Source organism: Zonotrichia leucophrys, chromosome 5 (genome assembly GCF_028769735.1).
Source record: "Zonotrichia leucophrys gambelii isolate GWCS_2022_RI chromosome 5, RI_Zleu_2.0, whole genome shotgun sequence".
Lineage (NCBI taxonomy): Eukaryota > Metazoa > Chordata > Aves > Passeriformes > Passerellidae > Zonotrichia > Zonotrichia leucophrys.
In genome coordinates this window covers 53,025,989-53,049,488 of record NC_088175.1, presented here as the reverse complement: position 1 = coordinate 53,049,488, position 23,500 = coordinate 53,025,989, and the positions used below count along the sequence as shown (strand labels likewise).

General features: G+C 38.8%; 1 long non-coding RNA gene across 1 annotated transcript in view; it reads left to right on the top strand.

Moving 5' to 3' along the window:
* The first annotated feature begins 993 nt into the window (after positions 1–993).
* Positions 994–23,500, top strand: part of LOC135449105 (uncharacterized) — a 101,906-nt gene continuing 79,399 nt past the window's right edge. Inside the window, exon 1 of the long non-coding RNA XR_010440645.1 lies at positions 994–1,043. This is a non-coding gene — a long non-coding RNA (uncharacterized LOC135449105). The remainder of the gene's footprint in view (positions 1,044–23,500) is intronic.

Below are 23,500 nucleotides of genomic sequence, written 5' to 3'. Positions count from 1 at the left end.
TCCTCTGCACACTTGCTGTCAGCCCCTATTTTCATTTGCATGATTCTTGTGAGCTGCTTTTCAGACTGCATCTTCCTCATCCAGACCTCACAGTGAATTTCCTCAGGCTTTACCTTCCCCATGAAAAGACAGGTTCTTTTAAGCCAACCAGACAAAGCCATTCACTGCTTATATGAATTGTCAATAAGTGCAAAAAACTGCTTGGAGATTTAAATGTGGCACCTGGGGACATGGTTTAGTGGTGGATTTGGCAGTGCTGGGTTGCTGTTAGACCTGATGTTCTCCAAGGTCTTTTTCAGCCTGAATTATCCTGTGATTTATTATTAACATGATCATGTGCTCTAGGAGCACCATTCCTCTTTGGGCAGGTGAATGGATGGGCTTGGCTCCTCTGAAGGCAGGAGGGATGACTGTCAATAATGCCACTGGTATGGCAAAAGGTGCTCTGGCAAAGCGTGGACACAGAGTTTGTGGTGGTTGGGAGTGGAGCAGTGGCCCAGCCTCATCCCTAATTGGCTGCAGCTGTGAAAAACAGGTGAATGATATTAAAATAACAGCCAGGGAGTGCCCAGGGGAGCAATCACAGAGGGCACACAGGTGCAGGGCATCAACAGGGCATCAATGGCAAGATTCCCCTGGAATTCCCTTTCCTGGAGCCAGGATCTCAAGGTCTGAAGGACTGGAGTGGATAGGGTGGTTTGTGCTCCTGTAGTTTGTGTAATCCTGCCACAAAAACCAAGTCACCCTGGGTCAGGTTTTATTCCTCAGGAGTTCTTGAGATGGAAACTGTGGGCACAGAGTTTGTGGTGATTGGAGTGGGGCTGTGGCTGATCCCTAATTGGCTGCAGCTGTGAAAAACAGGTGAATGATATTACAAGTAACAGCCAGGGAGTGCTGAGCAATCACAGAGGGCACACAGGTGCAGGGCATCAACAGGAGGGCATAAAAGGCTGGGCTGAAGGACAGGAGGAGTGGATGCTCCCAGCCCTCTGCAGTGCATGGTGCTGCTCACCATGGGCAGGTGCCTGAAGCCTTCTGATGAGGTAAGGTGTTATTCTGGTTGGGGAGTGCTTAAAACCTTCTGAAATTGTGTGGTGGCTTAACTCCAACATATGCTTAGGAAAAGGGACCAGCCTTCCTGCTGGGAGCACCACTGCCCTGATTTTAGGGACAGGGGGATGCACAAAGTGCTGCCCCCACACCCCTGTGAGTGGAAATTTCTGTGCTTTATGTGTGTGTGGTTCTTTTTTTTTAGTCCAGGCTCTTCACAGAGTGGTGAGGATTTGGCCTAGAACTTGGATTTTACCTGTTCTGGTTCTCCAATTACTGGGAGATGTTTGTGCAAGGTATTTGAGCTGGCAGTGGAAGCTGGAGTAGAATAATGCAGTCAGGTATTGAAGGGAGTGGAAAAGCTGTAGTGGAATAACTCAGGTATTGAAGGGAGTGGAAAAGCTGTAGTGGAATAACTCAGGTATTGAAGGGAGTGGAAAAGCTGTAGTGGAATAACTCAGGTATTGAAGGGAGTGGAAAAGCTGTAGTGGAATACTTCAGTCAGGTATTGAAGGGAGTGGAAAAGCTGTAGTGGAATAACTCAGGTATTGAAGGGAGTGAAGCTGTAGTGGAAACTCGGGTATTGAAGGGAGTGGAAAAGCTGTAGTAGAATAATTCAGTCAGGTATTGAAGGGAGTGGAAAAGCTGTAGTAGAATAATTCAGGTATTGAAGGGAGTGGAAAAGCTGTAGTGGAATAATTCAGTCAGGTATTGAAGGGAGTGGAAAAGCTGTAGTAGAATAACTCAGGTATTGAAGGGAGTGGAAAAGCTGTAGTGGAATAATTCAGTCAGGTATTGAAGGGAGTGGAAAAGCTGTAGTAGAATAATTCAGTCAGGTATTGAAGGGAGTGGAAAAGCTGTAGTAGAATAATTCAGTCAGGTATTGAAGGGAGTGGAAAAGCTGTAGTAGAATAATTCAGTCAGGTATTGAAGGGAGTGGAAAAGCTGTAGTAGAATAACTCAGTCAGCTCTGAGCAGTGTTTCTTATCAGCCCTGACTTTGTCCAGCTTCCTGGGGCTTGCACAGGGCTTTTGAATACATGTGTTCAAAAATTGAATTGGTATTGCTTACCAGCCCTACAGAGTTAATTTTTCTCCCTTTCTGACTCAGCAAAGGTTGTTGTGTTATTGACTATCAGACAGGTTTTATAACTGAATTTTAAAATTGCTTTGGATTATCTTAGAGCACAAACATTCTATGCAAGGGGAACACCTGATTAGCTATTGTGGAATACAGAAACTACTGAGCCTTCCAACCTCTGACTTTTTTTCCATAATCATTGTGTCAAAAATAGACTGATAAGCTTAGTCTCAAGGGGTTAGAGCAGAGAAGAATCCTATATTCTCATTTTGTTTCCCCACCCTTATCAGACTGATCCTTTTCCTGAGCCATTCTGTGTTTCCTTTTCCAGGATGCTTTATATTCAGGACCTTCAGATGTTAGTTGAATCAGTGTCAGATTTCCTGAAATAGATCCTTCAACTTGTACAGGCTGCACATTGCTCTAGAGGTCCTGATTTACTTTTATCTTATGGAGATCTTCTGTTATTTCACTTACAGCATTTCAGTTCTCATCTAGTACCTGAAATTATTTGTGTATAAGATTTCCTGCCTCTGCCTTATTTTTGCATGTGAGCTTTGCATGCAGGAAGAATTGATTTTAATTTGGCATGTACTGGATATGAATACAGCCTGAGATTGCACATGAGCTGTGCCCTCTTGTGTTCACTTGGAAAAGCAACCGAAGTGTAAGAAAATAAAGCAAGCCTCCTGAAACTGAGTTGGTTGGAGTTGATTCATCTCATGTCCCAGCAAAAATCTCAAACTCTGGAAACACTGCACTCAAGGACTCCAGAGTTTGATGATTTCTCCTCTTCCCAGTGCTGGGCAGCACAGGTTAGATCACTTTCATTTAATTTTAAATAGAAAGAAAAGTGAAAGACCAGAAAAGACTAGAGTGTAATTATAAATAAAAATATTATAATATTATAAATATTATTATGAATTATAAATAAGAATTATTATAAATGAAAAGAATTATAAATAAAAATTCATAGTTGGGTCATTTTCCTGCTCCAGGAAAGTAATATGCATGAACAGAACTTTTGCAAACAAAACATTCCTAATTGTATTCTATCAGTCTCCTAGAAGGTGATTTGATATGCTCTGTGCTTGCCTAATGAAACCATTTGATCATGTGCAATCATTTTGTTAATTAAATTAATTACGAGGCTAAAAATATGGTCACAAAGCCAAAACTCAGTGAATTCAGCTTGTTTTCAGTGGGGCTGTGTTTCTATCTTGTCTCCATTAGTTAAAATCTACAAAATAATAGCTATAAATAACTTGTTTTAATGTTTCTCACAATTCTGGTTTAGTTTACTGAAATACCTAGTGGCACTTTTCCAATGCACATTTAACTGCTAATGTTATATTGAGATGTCTGCTGTGCCCCTTCTTTCATGTTTTTTAGGTTTATTTCCTGTAGAGATCTATGATATATGTAAGCTATGTCTTAGCTTGACCTCTTCTTTCATGTGGAGAGTATATTTTGGTTTGCAGGGATCATTTTGTCATTTTTGCTTCATCCCTTGATGAATCATTGGTACTATCATTGTTATGTTTAGTGAGCATGAAGTTTTTAACTTGTGATTTTTTTGGGGGAATGTTATGATTACAACAGACTTTTTTTGTGGCCATTGCTAATTATTGATATAAATGCTTTTATGTGTAGCATCTCAGTAAGGATTTGGAATTTCAGGTCAGTTGTTCCCTCCTGGCTCATGGCACTGTGGTAGGGAGTCAGTTTGGAGCAGGAACAGGGCTTTGCTTCCACTGGAAGGATTTTAGGTGATTTTGTTAAAAGTCAGAAACAGCCAATTTGGAGGAGTCTTTGTGAACCTTTTGCCGAGTCTAATCTGAATTTCTTGTCACCCTGAGTAATTTCAGTGGTTTTCTTTTGCAGGAAATTGCATTGTGTGCTTGCCTTGTAGGGACTTGGACTCAGATAGGGAATGTGTGTAAGAAATGAGATCATTCCTGGCTTGGGATGAGTGTTGTTTCATAGCTTGTGTTGATACTCTGGTAAAAACTGAGATATAGCTTGTATAAATTTTGAAGCCTTGAGTGAATTGTCAAATACTGTGGAAAACAAGATTTTAAAGTAAGACTTTTGAAGTAACCAACTATAAACGTTGGATGCTTTTATAAAAATTAAAAGATATAAATATACTTAAGGTTCAATATTTAGATTGAGAGTGTGTATATTTGAGCATTTTGTATACTTGTGATTTTGTATATTTGAGTGTGTAGAAACACTTTGTATTTTGTGATTTTTGTATATTTGAGTTTGAAAAAATACTTTCCCATTTGGAGAACAACTGATGTATCAATGTGTAAAAATCCTTATGCAAGAGAAAGAATAGGAACCCAGAAGGCATCAAACTGATAATTCACTTTACTAATTGTACCCAGCACAAGAGAAACAGCTGCAGCAAGAGGAGTTTTTAATGGGGTTACCCTTTTCCCTTTATCTCGGTGCAATTTGTGCAATCAGTTTGCTTCACATTTATTTACTTCAATTGTGGGACAGTTTTGCTGTGCCTTATTAAAGTGAGAGCCCATCTCTGAGAAATTCACTGTGTTTAATAGAATTCTGTGCAGCTCAAATCCTTAGAGATATCTGTAGATCACACATGCTGTAAAAAAAAAAGACCAAAAACTCCAACAAACTTGAGGCTATTGGTGAAAACATGGACTGTGATTTAATGTTGAGGACATGCTGAGGATGAGTAATTTGTGATCTTTGCTTTTGTAACTGGAAGGAAAAGGTAGTTGAAGGTGTTTGTTTCCTCCCAAAGCCTGGAAACATGGATGTTGTAGAAACATGAGAGGAGGAGTGGCTCCCAAAAATGTTTACTTCCACTCTTTGCAAAGCTCAGTATTTTTTGTGGAGGCACAGGATTGATGGCAACAGGATTTTCTCCTTTGGGCAGATTGGTTTGAATTGGTTTTACTGCTTGGATCCAGCGTGGGCACATCCCAGGGTAGCAATGCCTGCCTGTCCCATTCTCACATTCCTCACCTTGGCTGCTGGTTTGATTCTTTTGTTTGAGCTGTTCAATTCCTGCACCTGAAGAGCAGATGTCTGTGGTACCTGCCAGAATAATTGGTGTGGTTTTTATTGTTTTGGTTACTGCCAAGATGTTTCTGTCTGAGATTGTTAAAGTTTCTGTAAGTAAAGGCAGTGAATTGCTGTCAGCAGGAATCCAGAGGAAGATGGGAGAGGAGTGCCAAGTGGTATCAGTGTGGGGCATTTTAGAAAACAAACTGCAGTTTCCTGTGTAAGCCTGCTTTTTTTTTGCCTCTTCAGCTGTTTAAAAGCAGGTTAACTTTGCATAAACTTGTTTTTCTTCAGGTATCCTACATGATCTCTTTAAGTTGCCCACATAGAGCTAAAATGATCTTGTAATCTTTTGCTGTGAACTTCCTGATCCCTGTGAATCACAGCACTTGGAATTGCTCTGTCAAGACAAAAATGTTAATTCTGAGAAGCAGCACTGAGCTCCTGTGTTCTGATGGAAGGTTTTTAGTCTGTAAAATGAAAATCACTGGGACTATACTCAGATAATAATGTCGAGGCCATACCCTGTGCCTTGAAATGTAGCAACATGGCAAGACCTTGAGAAAGGCTACATTGGGAATGGGAGCTGAGGAATGCCATTGTACAGGGGAGTTTTGTCAAGTTTAGGCATTGCAATGGATCCTTTGCTACCTGAAAAAGAGCTTTTGGTTGCCTGTGGGTTGTGGTTAATCAGGTAATTTGAGCAGAACTCTTTCTAAAGCAGAGGGAAAATAAATATATTTACTTATGGAATATTACCAAAGGCATGGGAAAACACTTTGGTAGTTTGGGGCTGAACTTAGTGACCCTGCAGTCCATATATCCTTTAACAATGTGTGTGCTTTGTGCATATAGATCACTGCAGAGCTGATACTCAACATCCTTATGTGGCTTCAACAGAAGCCCCAAGGGTCCTTTTACTCTGTGCTCTGAGACAACTCTAGAGCTAAGGGTTGGTTTGTTTGCTTTGTTTTGTGGGGAGAAAATCATATGCTGCAACGTTTTGCCTTTTAATTTTGAGCTTTTCTTAACATATTCTTAGTCTGCCCAGAGCTCTTGGTTCATCTGAGCACGAATGTAGAAGGAGCTGCTCTAGTGGCACGTTGTCCCTCTGTAATTTCTGATTTTATTGAATTGATTATAGTTGGCTTTCTTTGTCAGCGACACAGATGTGATCCCTCAGAGTAAACAAACAAATAAACAAATCCACAAAAAAGATTAGATGAGATCATTTACATCTCTTTTCTGCTCTCTGAAAATAAGTAAATGCTTGTGAGTTCTCAGGAACTCACAAGCTCTAGAGCTAGAGTTGGTTTGTTTGCTTTCTTTTGTGGGGAGAAAATCATATGCTGCAACATTTTGCCTTTTAATTTTGAGGTTTATCTTAACATTCTCAGTCTGCCCAGAGTTCTTGGTTCATCTGAGCATGAATGTAGAGTGTAAAAGGACCATGAGTGTATGAATGTAGAGTGTCAAAGTGGCACCTTGTTCCTCTGTAATTTCTAATTTGATTGAATTGATTATGGTTGGCTTTCTTTGTCAGCCACACAGATGTGATCCCTCAGAGTAAACAAACCAAAAAAAATCCACAAAAAATATTCGATGAGACCATTTACGTCTCTTTTCTGCTCTCTGAAAAGATGTAAATGCTTGTGAGTTCTCAGGAGCAAAAGTGTAAACCCCAGCACACGTGCTGCTTTGGTCTGGTGATGCTCCAGGCTGTGTACACCTTTTGATGTTTTAAACTCTGCAGATGCTGGAATTGCACGTTTCTGTGTGCCACAAGCTCCCCTCTCTCAGTAGCCTGGGGCATTTTGGGGTGGCTGGATCCCAGAGGAACGATCTGGGAGCTCCTGGTGAGGGGTTGGATGCTCAGGCTCTCCACAAAGCACAGGGCTCAGCAACACTGGTTGTTTGAAACACAAATGAAGGAGATAGCAAGCAACTTCTGATATCAAAAACAGGGGCTGGAGCCAGTGCCCTAAAAGTGGGACTCACCACTGCAGCTTGGCAGTAGTCTGAGCTTCTAGATCTGCCTGCTGAGTCCAAGTTTTTACATGGTTACTGCTTTAGCACCCAACTTTTAGCACATCTTTTATGGGATATAACTGTAATTCTGCTCCTAGTGTGCTACTGGTTTATCCTCTTTTCATATGTAGGTCTGTAAGAAATCAAAACATGCACATTGGTGTTAGCAGCAGCTTTCTTCTTGCCTGCATACCCAGATTTGATTTATCATCTTGATGTTGTCAGCATCTGACTCTAATTAACTGGATAAATGAAGCTGAGATCTTGACTGAATTAGCAGTTGAAGAATGCATCTTACCAGAAGCAGATGGAGAGAAAAAACAGTGTATTTAGTTTATGGCCATTCCCCTGGTTTATGGCCATTTCCTATTTTTAAGGGAAAAAGTTCTGCCAAATCAATTCTTGTCAAATGCTAATTAAATTATAGTGATGATTAATCCTGATGTAAATACATTATTTCAGTGTTTAGGAGAGTTATAAATAGTTTAAAGACTTAAGAGACGTTGTGAATACATACTTAATCTGGAGTGCATTTGGGAGAGAGAAAATGCCAATTAGATAATTCAGTGACAGTTTATACAGTTAAATTTATCCTTTGTAAATAATGTTTGTTATTATTAGCCTCTGTTGCAGATAGAACTCAGCTAAATCTTTTTGTTGGTAGAAGAATTCCTCATAGTGACATTTATGCTGTCCTCTTTAACATCTTTCTTTTCTTACTAGAAATCTTAAAAAAAAGAAAAGAAGGAAAAGGCAAGTGCTGTCATTTCTAGGCTGTGGAAAAAGAAAGTGAAGCAGGAAGGCATTCCCTAGGGTCACTGAGCAGGCTGAGAACAAAATCCATGTCTGCTAGCTAGCTCCATATGGTGCCTTAAATGCTGTGGAAGGAATATCCATCCATGGCATATGGTAAAAGAAAGTGGGCAAGCAGTGACAGTGGTTGCATTACCCTGTGTCTGGTCTGGACTTTGATAAGACCCTGGGAAAGGTGAATCTGTAATGTTGTTAATTAAAAAAGAACAATCCCAAGTGCTGCTTCCAGCCTGTTTTATGTGCTGCGAGGAGGGGTCAGCCCCTTACTCAGCGCTGGTGAAAAGAGATCCTCAAAGAGCTGAGGAGCTGTTAACACTGCTCCTGGGCTGCACAACTTGTTTTCTCGCAGCCAGACGCTCTGGTCACCAGTCAGTGCTCCTCAGGAATGTGTTTGGAGGCAACCTTCAGGGAAAGCTCCATTTGGGTTCCAGATTGATGAGGCAGAGCACCAGACCTTGGCGTTTCCTTAGTCCATCACAATGGCGCCTGCAACACCTCAGTTCACCACTGTGCTGGCAGATGGAGAAAACAAAGCTGGAGGTTAATTTATTGGTGGTGGAGAGAAGAGATCTCTGCTCCTTCATCTGCAGTGTTCTATGAATTATGTGCTTTTGCAAGGTGAAATGCTGAATTTTTCTGTGCACCGTAATTTACGGTGCAGTTGCTGCTAACACACGAGGAAGATTTGCCAATTTTCAGTCGTGCACCTTCTCTATACAAGCTGGGAATAAATATTTTTTTTGTCTTTTGAGGCAAGGTTCAAATTTATCTGGAAATGAAATGTAAGGTAACGCTATGCAGCACCCGCATGTGTAGCCGTTTGGAAAAAAGATTTCTCTCTCTTGTCACAATAAATGGTTTGCCATTAGAGGTAGAGTTGTTTTTAATAAACAAAACAGTTCTGGCAATAAAAGTAAAAAATCCTGCCTGTGGTGGTGTTCTCAGGGGTCCCAGGACAAGGGAAGAGATGAGAATATTGACTCCATGTTTCAGAAGGCTGATTTATTATTTTATGACATATATTATATTAAAAGAAAATTATATATTAAAACTGTAGTAAAGAATAGAAGAAAGGATTTCATCAGAAGGCTAGCAAGGAATAGAAAAGAATGATAATAAAATCTTGTGACTGCTCACAGCCTCCACACAGGTGGCTGTCATTGGTCATCAAGTAAAAACAATTTCACATGCTGGGTAAATCTCTAAATCACATTCCAAAGCAGCAAAACATGGGGAAGCTGAAGCTTCCCAGCTTCTCAGGTGAAAAGATGCTAATGAAAGGATTTTTCATGAAATATGCCTGTGACATGTGCCATCCTATTGGGACAAACAGCGAGTGTGTGGAGGTGCCAGCCATGCAGGGAACACACCAATATCCCCTAACGGGTTTGCATTAATTCCTCAGGGCCCAGCTCTGTGTCACTGAGGGAGCATTTTCTGGTGTTTTCCTCGGTGAAAGGGCAATTATTTGGCTGTTAGCTCTTGATTTATGAATATCAGCACCAAACAGGAGGGTAAAGGATTATTCCACACAGAGAATTATGCAAGTGACAGATCAGCTGTGTGGAAGAGGCAGTGATTTTGCTGCTGATAAGAGAAGCTATTAGTGTAAAGACAAAGGTCAGCTTGGAATCTGACTGCTGTTGAGTGACATTTAGGGAAAAATGAAAACAGAAATGAAGCCCTGTACTGGTATAACCTGGTACAAGTGGAACTTCAGGTTGTCATTGCAGCTAATCATTTTGGTCATTTGAGTTTTATAAAAGAAAGAGCCGAAAGCCTGATCTAATATATGTGTAAATCAAAGAATTTCAGACTTTGAGAATTTGGATTGGACCTTGACAGTCCTTACACAAAAGCAGATTTTACTAAAGAAGATACACTCAATCCTTTACGGTGTCTCTACTGTTTCTGTTTTTCAAAAGAGTCTGATCAACCTTTTGTTGTTTTATATTTTCTGGGAGGGTTTTGTGATTTTTGCCTTTTTTTTAAATGATCATGTCAACCTTTGAAATTGAAATAGCAGACATTTTGCTTTAAAAACCAGCAATACAAACACCACTATTTTTGTGGCTGTAATTCATTGAATCTATAATAATTTCCCTAACTTGCCATGGATGTTGTATGTTCTGCAAGCGGTGCTCGTGTGTTTCCATCAGATTTTTCAAAAGGATGAACTGATGAGGAGAATTTTGGGGAAGGGCCTTCAGCTGGGCTAGAGTTAGTTTTCTTTGCAGTGGCTGCAGTGGGGCTGTGTTTGGATTTGTGCTGAACACAGGGCTGATCACACAGAGATGTTTTTGTTGTGGCTGTTGCACAGAGCCAAGGCCTTCTCTGCTGTCTGTGAGCCCCATGGTGAGGGAGCTGGGGGTGCCTGGGAGGGGACACAGCCAGGACAGGGGACCCCACTGACCACAGGGACATTCCAGACCATGTGGTGTCATAGAAAGTGGGGGGAAAAGGGGAATATTTGGAGTGGTGGCATTTGTTTTCCCAAGCCACCATTCCCTGTGATGGGGCCCTGCTCTCCTGGAGAAGGCCGAACTCCTGCCTGCCCTTGGGAAGCAGGGAATTAATTCCATTCCTTCCCCCTTTTCTTCTGTTCTTTCTTCCCTCCTTTTTTCTATGAGGCTTTTGCTTTCCCTGCTAAGCTGTCCTTATTTCAGCCCATGAGTTTTCTACTTTTTATTCTTCCCATTCTCTCCCTGAGCCCACTGGTGGGGAAGTGAACCAGGAGCTGCCTGGAGCTTGGCTGCTGGCTGGGGTTAAACCATGAGAGATGGAAAGGCTTAAAAGACCTTTTTTTTTAATATTGTATGTCTGAAAAATCAGATGGGCCACTTTATTCAGGTAATATAACTCAAAAATTTCTGGCAAACCAAATGCTTTTAAAATTGTGCTAAACTTCAATGTAAAGTACATGAGATGGAATTGTGGTTTGCCTAGAACGACAGCAGGTTCATTGAGTTCTTCTTGACTTTGAAAAACAATCTGGGTTTTAAAAGTCACTTCCCATTTACTGCTCACCAACAGGATTCTGATGATGCAGCCTTTGTTTTTTTAATGAAGAAAATCTGTGTTGTATGAGCTGACTTGGACTTTACAGATAAAGAAAATGAGGAAAAACTTGGTTTGCATTTAGCCAAATGTCTGGAGCGTTATTTGTGAGTTACTTAATTTGAGCAGAACTCTTTGTAAAGCAGAGGGAAAATAAATATTATTGCTAGTACTACTAAATAATAATACTGCCAATAAATAATATTATTAGGAGTTACTTATATGGTGGAGAGCTGTACTCACACATTGCATGTACAGAACACAGCTCCTAACACCCTTTGGTACATGGACAAACAGCCAGGGATCTTTGGGTTGTGTAATATGAAATATTTTTTAACTGAAACATCTATAAAATTCATGAGTGGGTCACAGAGAATTGCTCTCAGCTCCATTGAGAGTCCATTTCAATTCCTGAGCTCAGTTTGTTTGCATCAGATTAAATCAGGAATAACTTGGCTAATACTGAACTTCCAAAGTGGAATAAACAAAGCTTTCAGAAACCTAGAATTGAAGGGACAGTCTCATGCTTGGAGTAAAGCTATTTACTAGGTTATTCACCTGAAGAATATTTCAATTTGCTGTTGTTGCTTGATTTTTGCCTTCTGAGATCTGGCCATAAGCTAAAATCACAACCTTTGCTGGTAGCTGGCATAAAGGAATTTATTTATCATGTTGCACCAACCTGAAAACAAACTTCTGCTCAGTTTCTCTGGAGATATTTGCCTTACTGCGTGGGGTGAGCTGAGCAATCTTGCCTTCACATACTGTGGGTTTTTTGGTTTAGTGACAGATTTACAATAAAAAACTTGAGAGCCTGCACGGGATATAGTGGGAGAGGAAGCGAAAGATATATGAAAAGCATTATTTGAATTCAAACCCGTGGAGTTACTTCATCTCATGAGGAAGGTCAGGAAAGGCATTGAGAAGCTGTTGCCTCCTCAAGGCTGTGGGACAGAATCCAAGGGCTTTGCCCTCTTGTGAAGGGTTAGAGGGGATGGTTGTGCACAGAGCCCAGGGAAGAAGGGGCAGGGAAGGTTGGGGGACAGGGATGAGCTGTCTGGGAGGAGGAGTCACCTGGGAAATATGAGCACAGCTCAGGAGGTGCAGCTGGAGCTCTCCTGAAGTCTCCTCTCTCTCATGACCTCTTCCTTCTTAGGAAGCTGGCACTGCATTTTAAGCATGTGTTGGGAAGGATGAAAGTTTGACAAGAAAGTCTCACAGGTATGTGTGCTTGGCAGAAAGATTTTTAAATATAGAGTCTGATGAAGGAATAGAGATGGAAGCAAGTTTTGATATAGAAGAAAAGAATTGCTGAGCCAGTCTTATTGGATAACCAAGGAGGCAAAGGGTGTGCGAGTTAGAAGGGGTTTTTATGACAAGATGTTTTTACCAAGCAGAAAGATAGCACAGGCAAATAAATCAGCAAAGCTGCAAATAGTAAAAAAGTCTCAGAATTTTCCACTGCATGAAAGCCAAAAAACAACTTCTAGCTTAAACTGTAATGTACTAACATTGAGTGATTGGAGAATAGTGACATGAATATGGTAATTACAGTGGTTATGATAGGCTAGAGATAAAAGTTAAGGTATAGATTGGTTCTACTGTATGAAGATGCTCAGCAAAGAAAATGCATTGTAACCTAAAGAAAAGGATATAATGCATTGTAACCTAAAGAAAAGGATATAATGCAATGTAACCAAAACCAAAGGGTCTCCAGGCCTGCCTGCAGCTGGAGCTGACAGCTGTGGGCACAGCTCTGTCACCCACCACCCTGGACTGCTGTAACCTCTTGGGTGGAATAAACTGCATTTTGGAGGGCCCCTGGAGTCCCACATCCCTCATTCAGTTCGTACAAGCCTGAGTTTTAAATGTCCTACATTTCTTGATGGTAGTGAGATTTTTTTCTAAAATATCCAAATTCTATGTGGTAGGGTAGGAAAAAAAAATTTTCCTGCACAAGTGGAATTGACTGCAAAAAGGTGCTAAGTTTGCGAGATGCCATCTTCCTTGTCATAGACTAATATTTCTTCTCTTTTCCTCTCCATTTCTTCATTTGTAAAAAAATTTTTGCAGTGTTTTCGTTTATGCTGCTTGGGGATTTAAAAAAAAAAAATACATTATTTTAATTCCAAAATGTCTTGGTGCTGGAAGTTTGGTCAGGATTAGCCATTTGCTGACTGCCAATGAAAATACCACGGGGGCTGGCAAGGTTATTGACAAAGCCTTTTGCACTGTGAGCACAGAAAAAACAAACTGGGCATTGCCCTTCCTTCTGTGTGAGTGGAAAAATCACCTGTGAATTTACATGAAACAACAAAACAGCTGCTGTCGAACTGGAGCTCAACCCACAACCTCACCTGAAGAGCTTCTGATGCCCCTAAAACAGCTGCATAAATGTAATGTAGGTGATGGCTTGAGAGGATATAATGCATGTGATAATTGCATCACTTTCTGTTGCAGTTATTCTAAATTATTACATGGAAAATAGAGTATTTGACTTGTGGTTTGCTGCACTAAATGCAGTTAAAGAGAAACTAATGGCACTGTGGTACTACGAGGGCAGGAAGTCCAACAGGTCACCTGGATTGCTGGTAGGATGAACAATTCAAAACAAGCACAGCTGAGGAAGGGATAAGTTGGGAATTCTGCATTTAGGTGCTTTAAGTGCTGGAAGGAATAGTAATTTATTTATTATGTATTATATAAAGAGTATTGGATATAAAGAGTATTGTCTAAAAATATTGTCTAAAAATATTATGCATTATATATGGTATATTATATATAATATATATTATATGTATAATATAATATATAATATTTATTATATATTATACATATTTTATATTTATATTTATTGAATGTATCAATATGTTAAATATATATTTACATATTACATATTTATTCATTATATTATAATGACTGTAATAATTATAATATATTATAATTATAAAATACATTGTACTATATTTTGCATATGTTATAATGTAATAATTATACTATTATACTATTATAATTATACTAATACATTTCTTTATATTTATATTTTAAATTTATATTTATATATATTTTTGTATATTTTTATTTTAAAATTTATTTATTTATGCAAGGCTTACATACATTGATGCAGCCCAGGAATTCCACAGAAGGGATGCTGCCTTCCAAGCAGCTTGGCCTGCAGGAATGTTTGACTTTGGCACAGCTGGAAGTGTCTCAAGGAGCACTGGTGACACATGCTTGGCTAGCGAGTCTCCCTGTAAGAAGTTATTTTTTCAATAACTTGCCCTGCCATAAAACAAGTGCATGAACTGTTAATGGTCAGAAATTAATTAATTTTATTAGGCTGAAAACAAATGCCAGGGCAGTCACAAAGGCTTGTTTTAAAGCCTTGCACTCCACAAAGGGTTTTTGTTTTGAATGTAACAACTGCAGGGTTTTTTTGAAGGCTATTGTTTGATCGTAGTGCTAATTTGTGATCATAACACTCTATTCCCATGAAACAAAATACAGAGAAGATGTTACCACAGAACAGGATATAATGCTCGAAAAAATATTCCTTTCAGGTAAGCAGAAATGATTCAGATTGATTCAAATGAGTGAAAAAAATAACAGGAACCTGTACAAAACCACCACAGATGCAGAGCCATTATTCTGTTCACTCAGCCTGATGAATTTGCTCTTTGCAAATTATTTTGAGTGCATCAACGAGCATAAATAAACCATATTTTAACTGAAATTTCAATTATCAGCCTGGAAAAACATATCAGAGGTGCTGCATTGCTAATGCTTACGGCACAAAGGTATGTTTTAAAGAGTGAGAAATTCAGTTTTTGACTAGGGTGCTGTCAGAGATGTTTGGGTTTTCAAAGACCAGTGGGGCCCTTCTGTTCAAGTGGCTTGACCTGTGTTCCTTGGAGCAGGCATTTTTGATTAATAAATCACCATGGAGCTTGCAATTCCTGCTTGAGCTATAGCAGCTCTATTTGGAAACAAAAAAATCCGTTTCTGAAAGAAATATTTCTGGTGCTGAAGAATCTTGAGTGTATGGTGCCAACAATTAATTACTGCTGCTGTTACTCTCTGTTAGCCAGAGTTTTCCTAGCTGTGACTTTTGGATATTGCATCCCAGTTAGGCCTTTTGCTTCTGCATTCAAGATCCCTAGCTGATCTAGATTAGAAGATTTTACTTGTGCAAATATCTGCTGATCTCTGATGAATTCTCTTCCTGTGCCAGCTGAGACAGCACATTGATTAGACCCTTATTGGGAACTCTTTCTGGGCTCTTAGTTAAATATCTAGTAAACCAGTACTGTACAAGGGGTAATTTCAGTTCTTTGCACTGGTTCACTCTCATCACTGCACCCTCCTCAGGATTTTTTGCTGTTTGTATAAAGCAAGCTTTGCGCTAGGAATTAATTTTCTGGTTTTTACTAAGCATTACCACCAAGTAATGTCATTATTTGTGGGTTTTTTAAGCTGTGGATGAGGTTGCCATCTTAAAAGTGATTTGTTTCTTACATTATCAAATTAGCATTTAAGTGGATTAGCTGGCTTTTGTAAGTGATATGGCTCAAGCCAATGGCTTCTGTTACAGTGATAATGAATATATTGCTCCCAGCAATATTATATCTAACCATTTTCGTCCAGTCATTGATAAAAATAGCAGCACTAGCCCAAAGTCTCTGAGACTACTAAAATACCCCTCAAATAATTCCACATTAACATATTTTTTGTCATCTCTCTTCACTGGTTCTCGGCGTTTTTGGTGAACCTCGTTAATTTTGCGTAGTGACAAACTATGGAAGTTCCATGCTTTAAAGAAAACACCATGCAGTCACACTTGTTACAGAGCGTGGTTAGGGTCAGCCCTGTTACCTTTTCAGTATTTTAAACAGTTGGCCAGGCTCTGCTTTCCATGTAACTGTGTTGGTTATTTTTAACTATCCTGCTGTGCTTTATTCCTCTGTGCATGGGCTGCCTTGTCATGATTAAGCTTTGCAGTGATGTTATTCTGAATAACCTGTGGTGCCTTGGATTGGCTGCCTGAAACAGAGGCTAGATAAGATTAAGAGCATAAAATGAGCTGTTTATTGAAGGCCTTTAATAGCTTCAGCTTGGGCAGTCTCTGGGATGGATAATAGTCATGAGCTTTTTATACAGTTACAAGTTTGGTCCAATACTATATCAGAGAGAAATTCTCCAATTTACAGTTTCAGGCAATGAAATAATTTACTCCAAGTTTGTCCCTCCCCAATTCACTGCTGTTTCCATCTCTGGGGGCCTGAGACAATGAGGTGTCCTTGAGTTTCAGGCCTAGAGAGGAATTGTCCTGCCTGAATAAAATGGGAGAGCAGCAGCTGGCAGGCCATGGATTTTTGGAGTTATACATTAAAGCAGTACTGGATCTGAAAAATAGAAAAGCTAAATCCTAAGGCATCACCTGTAGTTAATTGGGTCATTTATTCTTCACCATTTGAAGGTCCACGTGTTGCCTAGAGAGTGGCAGTGTAGAAAACACTTCCCCTTCATGATAAGGGAGTAGTATCTAATTTATTTTCACTCCATCTATGGCTGTGGGAACCTAAGGGCTGGAAAACAAAGCCAGGACAAGGAAATGCAAAACCAAAGCAGGGGCAAAGGATTGAGCCCAGCAAAGCTATATCTGTATTAGTAAATGTGGCTGCAATTCCCTTCAAAAGGCTGATGTGGTGTGCAGTAAATGTTAATAGACTGATTTGTGATGGTGTTTGGCCTCCAGTAAATGTTAATACACTGATTTGTGATGGTGTTTGGCCTCCCCAAAGTGGCTGTGGCTCTTGGATTGTGTGCTGTGTGAAACACAATGAGTGACTGTGCTGGTAACTCTGTGTGCTGGGCTCTGGATGCAGGCAGTGACCCACACTGTGCTGGGAGAGCAGGCTGCTGGAATGTGTTAAATGTTAAATATTGGATGTCCTCACAGATACATTTCAAAATCCAGGTACCAGCTCACGTTCCTGCTGTGCTCTGGGAATAGGCATGGTGCTACCAAATATGCCAAGTGGGTTTGGATCCCTCTGAATCCTTTATGGGGGAAAAAAATTGCCTTGTTCTGTGCTTTAGTCAAGCTCAAATGTTCTGAGTCCAAAATTGTCACTGTCATATTTTCTGAAAAATCCATTCCCCAGGATTTCTTCTCCTGGGAAGACGAGAAGCCTCAGAGAAAAAACATGATCTCATTTGCTTCTCCCTGTTTTGCTGCTTTGGAATGTGGTCTGGAGATTGTTTATCCAACAGGTGAATGTTTGATTGGTTCCATGTGAATTGTTCTTAATTAATGACCAATCACAGCCAGCTGTGTCAGACTGAGGAGTCAGTCACAAGTTTTTATTATCATTCTTGTTAAGCCTTCTGATGTATTATCCTTTCTCTTTCTTTTAGCATAGTTTTAGTATAGCATTCTTTTATATAATATCATAAAATAATAAATCAGCCTTCTGAGAAGATGGAGTCAGATTTTGAATTCCTCCATCATCCTGGGGACCTCACAAACACCACAACCAAACTTTAGCTTGAAATATCTCTGCTAATTCTTTTACTGGATGAGAGTGGTCATGGCATGCTCTGCAGTCCCACACTGAAACAAATTTTCTCGTGGAAGTTGAGGTACACACTGAATAATTAATGAGCTGATAATTTATTTATGACAGTTATGGTTTCATTAAAAATGGCACTACCTGCTGGGCAGCACAACTATGCTTTTAACAGTTTTTATCAGGCTGTTAAAATTACACAGATGATGAATATTTCAATAGGGAGAGAGAGCAAAGCATTTAACAAACTACATTGGTCTGAGAGTCTTATGCTGCCTAAAATGGCAATGCCTGTTAATTTGTGTAAATAACTAAAACTGCTTGTTAAGAAGGGGAAATTGAAGTTTCCCAAAGCAATTTCAGCAAGTTAGAAAGGTGAGTTTTTTGAAAAGCCAAATCAGTGTTAAGATAATGTTTTAGGCTGCTCTGGACATAACAAAATGAATGTTTCAAAGGAGCAGATCCAGCCAGAGGGAAAACTAAATACCTTAATGATGTTGAAGTTATTCTTCCCTCCAACCCCAATCAATAGTGTGATTAGTGTACACTGGTAAAAATTATGAGTTATAGGTATGGATAGCCTACTTGTTACTCATTGAATATAATTGGATTTTTGAATATTGGTTGTAATTATAATATGAATTTTTGTTCATGAATTTGCTTAGTGTAGTTTTAAGGATTTCCACTTGGTGGAGCTTTATGATTGAATTTTTAATACATAAAATTCCAAATATTTGTGATTCAGACTTAATAACTTCTCCACTGCAGTGAAAAAAAAAAACTTGAGAAAATGTAGTGAAGAGTAAGTGTTAGGTATTTATTGTTCCTTTTCACTTGGATCAAACAATGATGTTTTTTTACAAGGTATCATTATGCTATTTGAGACATCATTTAATACAATTAGTTTTAATAATTTGAAAACAGGGTGGCATAATAGCTTTAATAGGTGCTGATATGTATATTCTATTCACAATTAATGTTTCCAGTTTGTAAATATGTGTATAGGTATATTGGTTTGTCCTAAATATTTAAAAAAGGCCACCATCATTCTTAGTTAAACTAGTGAAATAGTGTAAAATTATCTTTTATTCTTACTGCATAGGGGTTTATTAAATTCTGAAGAAGTTTAGAAATTACTTTCTCAGATGCCTGAAAAGATAGAAGACTTCACACTAGAATGTAGGGAGGGACAATGTGTAAGATTTCTGTCCCTGGAAGGACTCAAAATTAGACTGGGCAAGCCAGAGGACAGGACCTTTCTTTTGGAAACCCCTTTCAACCTAAATTTTTCTGTGATTCTGTAAAGAAAATTTTTACCTATAAATTGTGATAACAGACACACAGGCACCAACTGTTTTTTGGGGTTTTTTTCGGGGGTGATTGACTTGTTAAGTGGAAGATTTTGGAACAAGCAGCATTTTGATAGCACTGAGGATAATTCAGTTTATAAATGAGTAGAGAGCTGTCTCCTGGGAGCAATTAATAAAAGCAGTGTGTGATGGCGTTGCTTTACCCATCACCAAAGCAGATCTGAATAAACTGCAGCAACATTTCAGCAGCCATGGCAGGTAATGTGTGAGATCCTGCTCACATCCCTGCAGCCTCCAGGAGAATTCTCTGGGAGATTCAGCTCCCACTTATCCACATTGGAGAGGATTTGAGGAGAAAGTTGCTGCTTGCCTCTTTCCACCCTGGGTTTCCCATCAATTTTCTCCATTTTCTGAGAGATATTTCCACTCCTTGTGTTACTGATGCAGCCTCTGATTTCCCAGACTTCTGAGTTGGTACCTTGTGTTCTCAGAGTTTAATATCATTTTTCTCAGATCGTGGTTTGGATTATTTTTAATATTTGCAGTATAAAAAAAATACATTTTTCACTGAGACTTACAAGCAAAAGGACAAAGGAAAGTTTAATGTTCTGCAATACTTAGACATAAATCTGACAAGATATTATCTTTGTTTTACTTTGCCCTGTCTGCCTCTAAGGTGGCCAAAATTTTTATGTCTATATCCAAGAATTTTAATTAAAAACTCAAACAAGCAAAATCACCCCAATAAACCAAAGAAAATCACCCAAAGAAGCACCCCTCAGAAAACTCCAACTAAACTAAAAAACTAAACAGAAATAAACAAGTTTGGGTTATTCTTGTCTTAATCTTTGAAAATTAATGGCTGTTGTTTCTAAATATTCTTGGCTTTAAAATCTGAATGTATTGGGGAGGAGGTCTAATAATTATAAAAAATAATTCCTGCTTTTAAATATTAATAATAAAATAATAATAAATATAAAACATAATGAAATTAGTTTAAACAATGAAATTATTATATTATATAACTATTCATTATAAAAAAGACTATTTATTTATACAGTATTATATATTATTTAAATATATTATATATAATATATATTGTATATTAATGTGTGTTATATATTTATATAACTTATATATTTTATATATTCTTTCTATTCATATATATTATAAATAATATATTCGTTGTATACAACATTGAAATTATTAATAGTGGTTAAATAATAAAATATTAATAAAATATTATTTACAAAATTAGTAATAAAATAATAAAAATACAAGTAGTTAATAATAAAACAAAATAATTGAAATAAAATAACAAAATAATGTAATGAAACAGTACAATAATAATTATAAAATAATAAAAAATGAAAATTAATACATATAAAAATATCTGTGGGAGATAGAAACACCTTTCTGATCTTTCTCTGCTCCCCTCATTCTTCTGAAGATACACAAGTGGGGTTCTTCCCCAGGCATTGTTGACATGGTTGAAGTGTGGGCAGATTTGCTGACTGCATAAATAGGGATTGGTTGTATAAATTTTTAATATTTTAGGGTAGTGACTTGACTTCAGCCACTTCAATGTCTGACCCTTTTTCCTCCTCTCCAAAAATTCAATTAAGGCAAACTGAGGATAATTGGAAATAATTGAGGTACTGAGTACTGTTCAAGGGACAAATCAATGTATCATACCAAGCAGTTTCCCAAAACTTTTGAAGTCTTTTCAAAAGATTTCAATTTCAATTTTTTTCTTCTTTTTTTTGAAATCTTCTTCAGCTGCTGGCCTGTGAACTGAGGCTAACCAAAGAAAGGTGTTTGCAAAGAGAGGTTTCCTCTTTGCTGTGCTGTTTTTCATGCTGGTATTGAACTACTGGTATTATTCCCTGTGAAGGCAGAGTAGAATCCCCAGGTTCTGGAGTTTCACCTGCTGTGATGCCCTAAGGCACGGGACAGCTACATTTTCCAGCTGGGACAGAGGAAAAGCAGAGTTTAAGCAAAGTTTGGGGACCTTTGTGATCCTCACAGACATAGACTGTGATCAGAGAACTCACCACACACAGATTGAGTGTTTATTTAGCGCAGATATTGTATAATACAATATAACTGCACAAATACCGTGAGCAGCCTCCCAGCCAAGGTGCCTGGGGAGCTGCCACCTCCTGCTGACTTCCCTGGCTCCAAATTTGAGCCCTGAAAGTGTTTCAGGCAGCATTGCTGTGAGCTTTGCCTCTTCATTCCTGGTGTGTGTGTGTGCAATAGCTTCAAAAATCCCTGCCAGAACAGCTGCTCCAATAGCTGCCAGGTGCTGCTGGATGGAATATGTGGCACTCAAGTGGGATCTTGCAGGAAGAACTCATCAGATGAGATGTGCATCCTTGCTCTTGTGCAGTCTGATATTTGGGATCTGGTCTTTCTCCTGAGATATGTGTAACTTGGCCAATCCTGGCTCTGTGTGTGAATGGGGCATTACTGCCAGTCTTGAATGTTTAGGGCTTTTAATCCAAATTATTAGGCACATCTGAAATTATAAAAATATCACTGTTTTGGGTTTAACTTTTCCTGTTTAGTAGGCTTTTGTTGTGTGTCTAAGATTCAAAGAGGAGTCTTGATCACCTGTACACCTGGGCTGGTTTTGGCTGGAATAGAGTTCATTTTCTTCACAGGGGCTTGTTTGGGGCTCTGTTTTGGATTTCTGTTGGAAATATTTTGAAAATACTGGGGGATTTTTGTACAGCTGAGCAGAGTATACACAAAGTCAAGGCTCTTTCTGCTTCTTAGCCACTCCAGCAGTGAGGGGCTGGGGGAGCCCAGGGAGTTAAGAGGGGGCATGGCCAGGACTGCTGACCCCAACCAATCCAGGGATGTTCCAGATCTTATGGCCTCGTGTTCAGCACATGAAGTGGGGGGAAGAAAAAGGAAATGCTTGTGTGGAAAATCCAGAGCGATGGCATTTTTCTTTCCAAGTCACCCTTAGGGGTGATGGAGCCCTGGTTTTCTGGGAATGGTAAATGTGTTCTTTGTTTTAATTTCCTTGTGGGTGTGGCTTTTGCTTCACCTATAAACCAGAGGGTTGAGATAAACAGAGTTTTTCTCATTTACACTTTTAATTCTCTCCCCATCTCGCCAAAGGGGGAGTCAGCAAGTGACTCCCTGGGTTTTGGTTGTTTGAAATAAAACCACCACAACACCCTGAGTGTATGAAAATGAAGATGACACCTCTGTCTTTACCTCTGCTCCATGACTTACCCTACTTCTTTTCCCAGCCCCAGACCTTTCCCCATTCCTTTTTGGTTTTTTTTGGAGGGCTTTTTTTTTTTTTTTTAGCATTTTCACCTTCTTTGTGGATGGTGAAGATTTGGAGTGATGCACTTTGCCTGTAGCTGTGCCTTGTCAGTGCTGCTGCAGTCCTTGATTGGGTGACAGAGGGAGATGGATGCCGCTGCCTGCATTTGGTGAATTTATTTCTAGGTGGGAAACAACTGGGCCAGGACCCTGTTGCCTACAGCTGCTACCTCAAAAACCCACACCCAGCCATACCACTCAGTGAAATGCCCAGAAATGGGGATATTTCTGAGGAGCTGCAGTGTAATGCTTGGAGTAAAGGCAGAAGCTGGGCACTGTGCTGCAGCATGGCAGGGTTTGGGGCACGGGGGACAAAGGCAAGCTGGCAATGCCATCAGCTGGGATTTAGCCTGGATAGAGCAGAAGCTGGGCTGCAGGGACACCACAGGACACGGTTTTAGTCTGGAAAGACAGATCTCAGTGCTGGAGATAACTCTGCAAAATGCTCCATGGGATCACACCTGGAGCAGGTTATTAGGAATTATTGACAAGCCTTAAACAGGGCCTGGGAGCAGGGGTAAGGGCACCTGTAGCTGAAGACTTGAGAAATTCCCAGCTCTGGTTTTGGTAGACTGATATGTTATATTAAATATATACACTGTATACTATATGTTAGATATACACACACCACATGATATGTTTTTTTATATAGACACTATATGTTATTTATATATACACTACATGTGCTTATGTATAGACTATGTTTTTTATAGAAATAAACTATATACTTATTTATTATACTATGTTTTTGTAGATAGACTATATTTTTATAGATATGCTATAAGTTTTTTAATGTATAAACTAGGTTTTTATATATACACACTATATGGTTTTTATAGATATACATGATATGTTTTTTATATATACACTATATGCTCATATATGCACTATATGGTTTATATGGTTTTGTATATGCTGTATATTTATACAGATAGTATGTTTTCATGTATATACTATACTTTTATGTATATACTATATATTTTATGTCTAGATTGTTTTTATATATACACTGTGTTTTTATATATACACTGTGTTTTTATATATACACTGTGTTTTTATATATATACACTGTATTTTTATATATAATATATATTTTTATAGATATATAGTATGTTTTTTTGCATATACTATGGTATTTTATGTATATAGTATAATGTTTTTATGTCTAGATTGTTTTTATAGATATAGACGTTTTTATATATACTA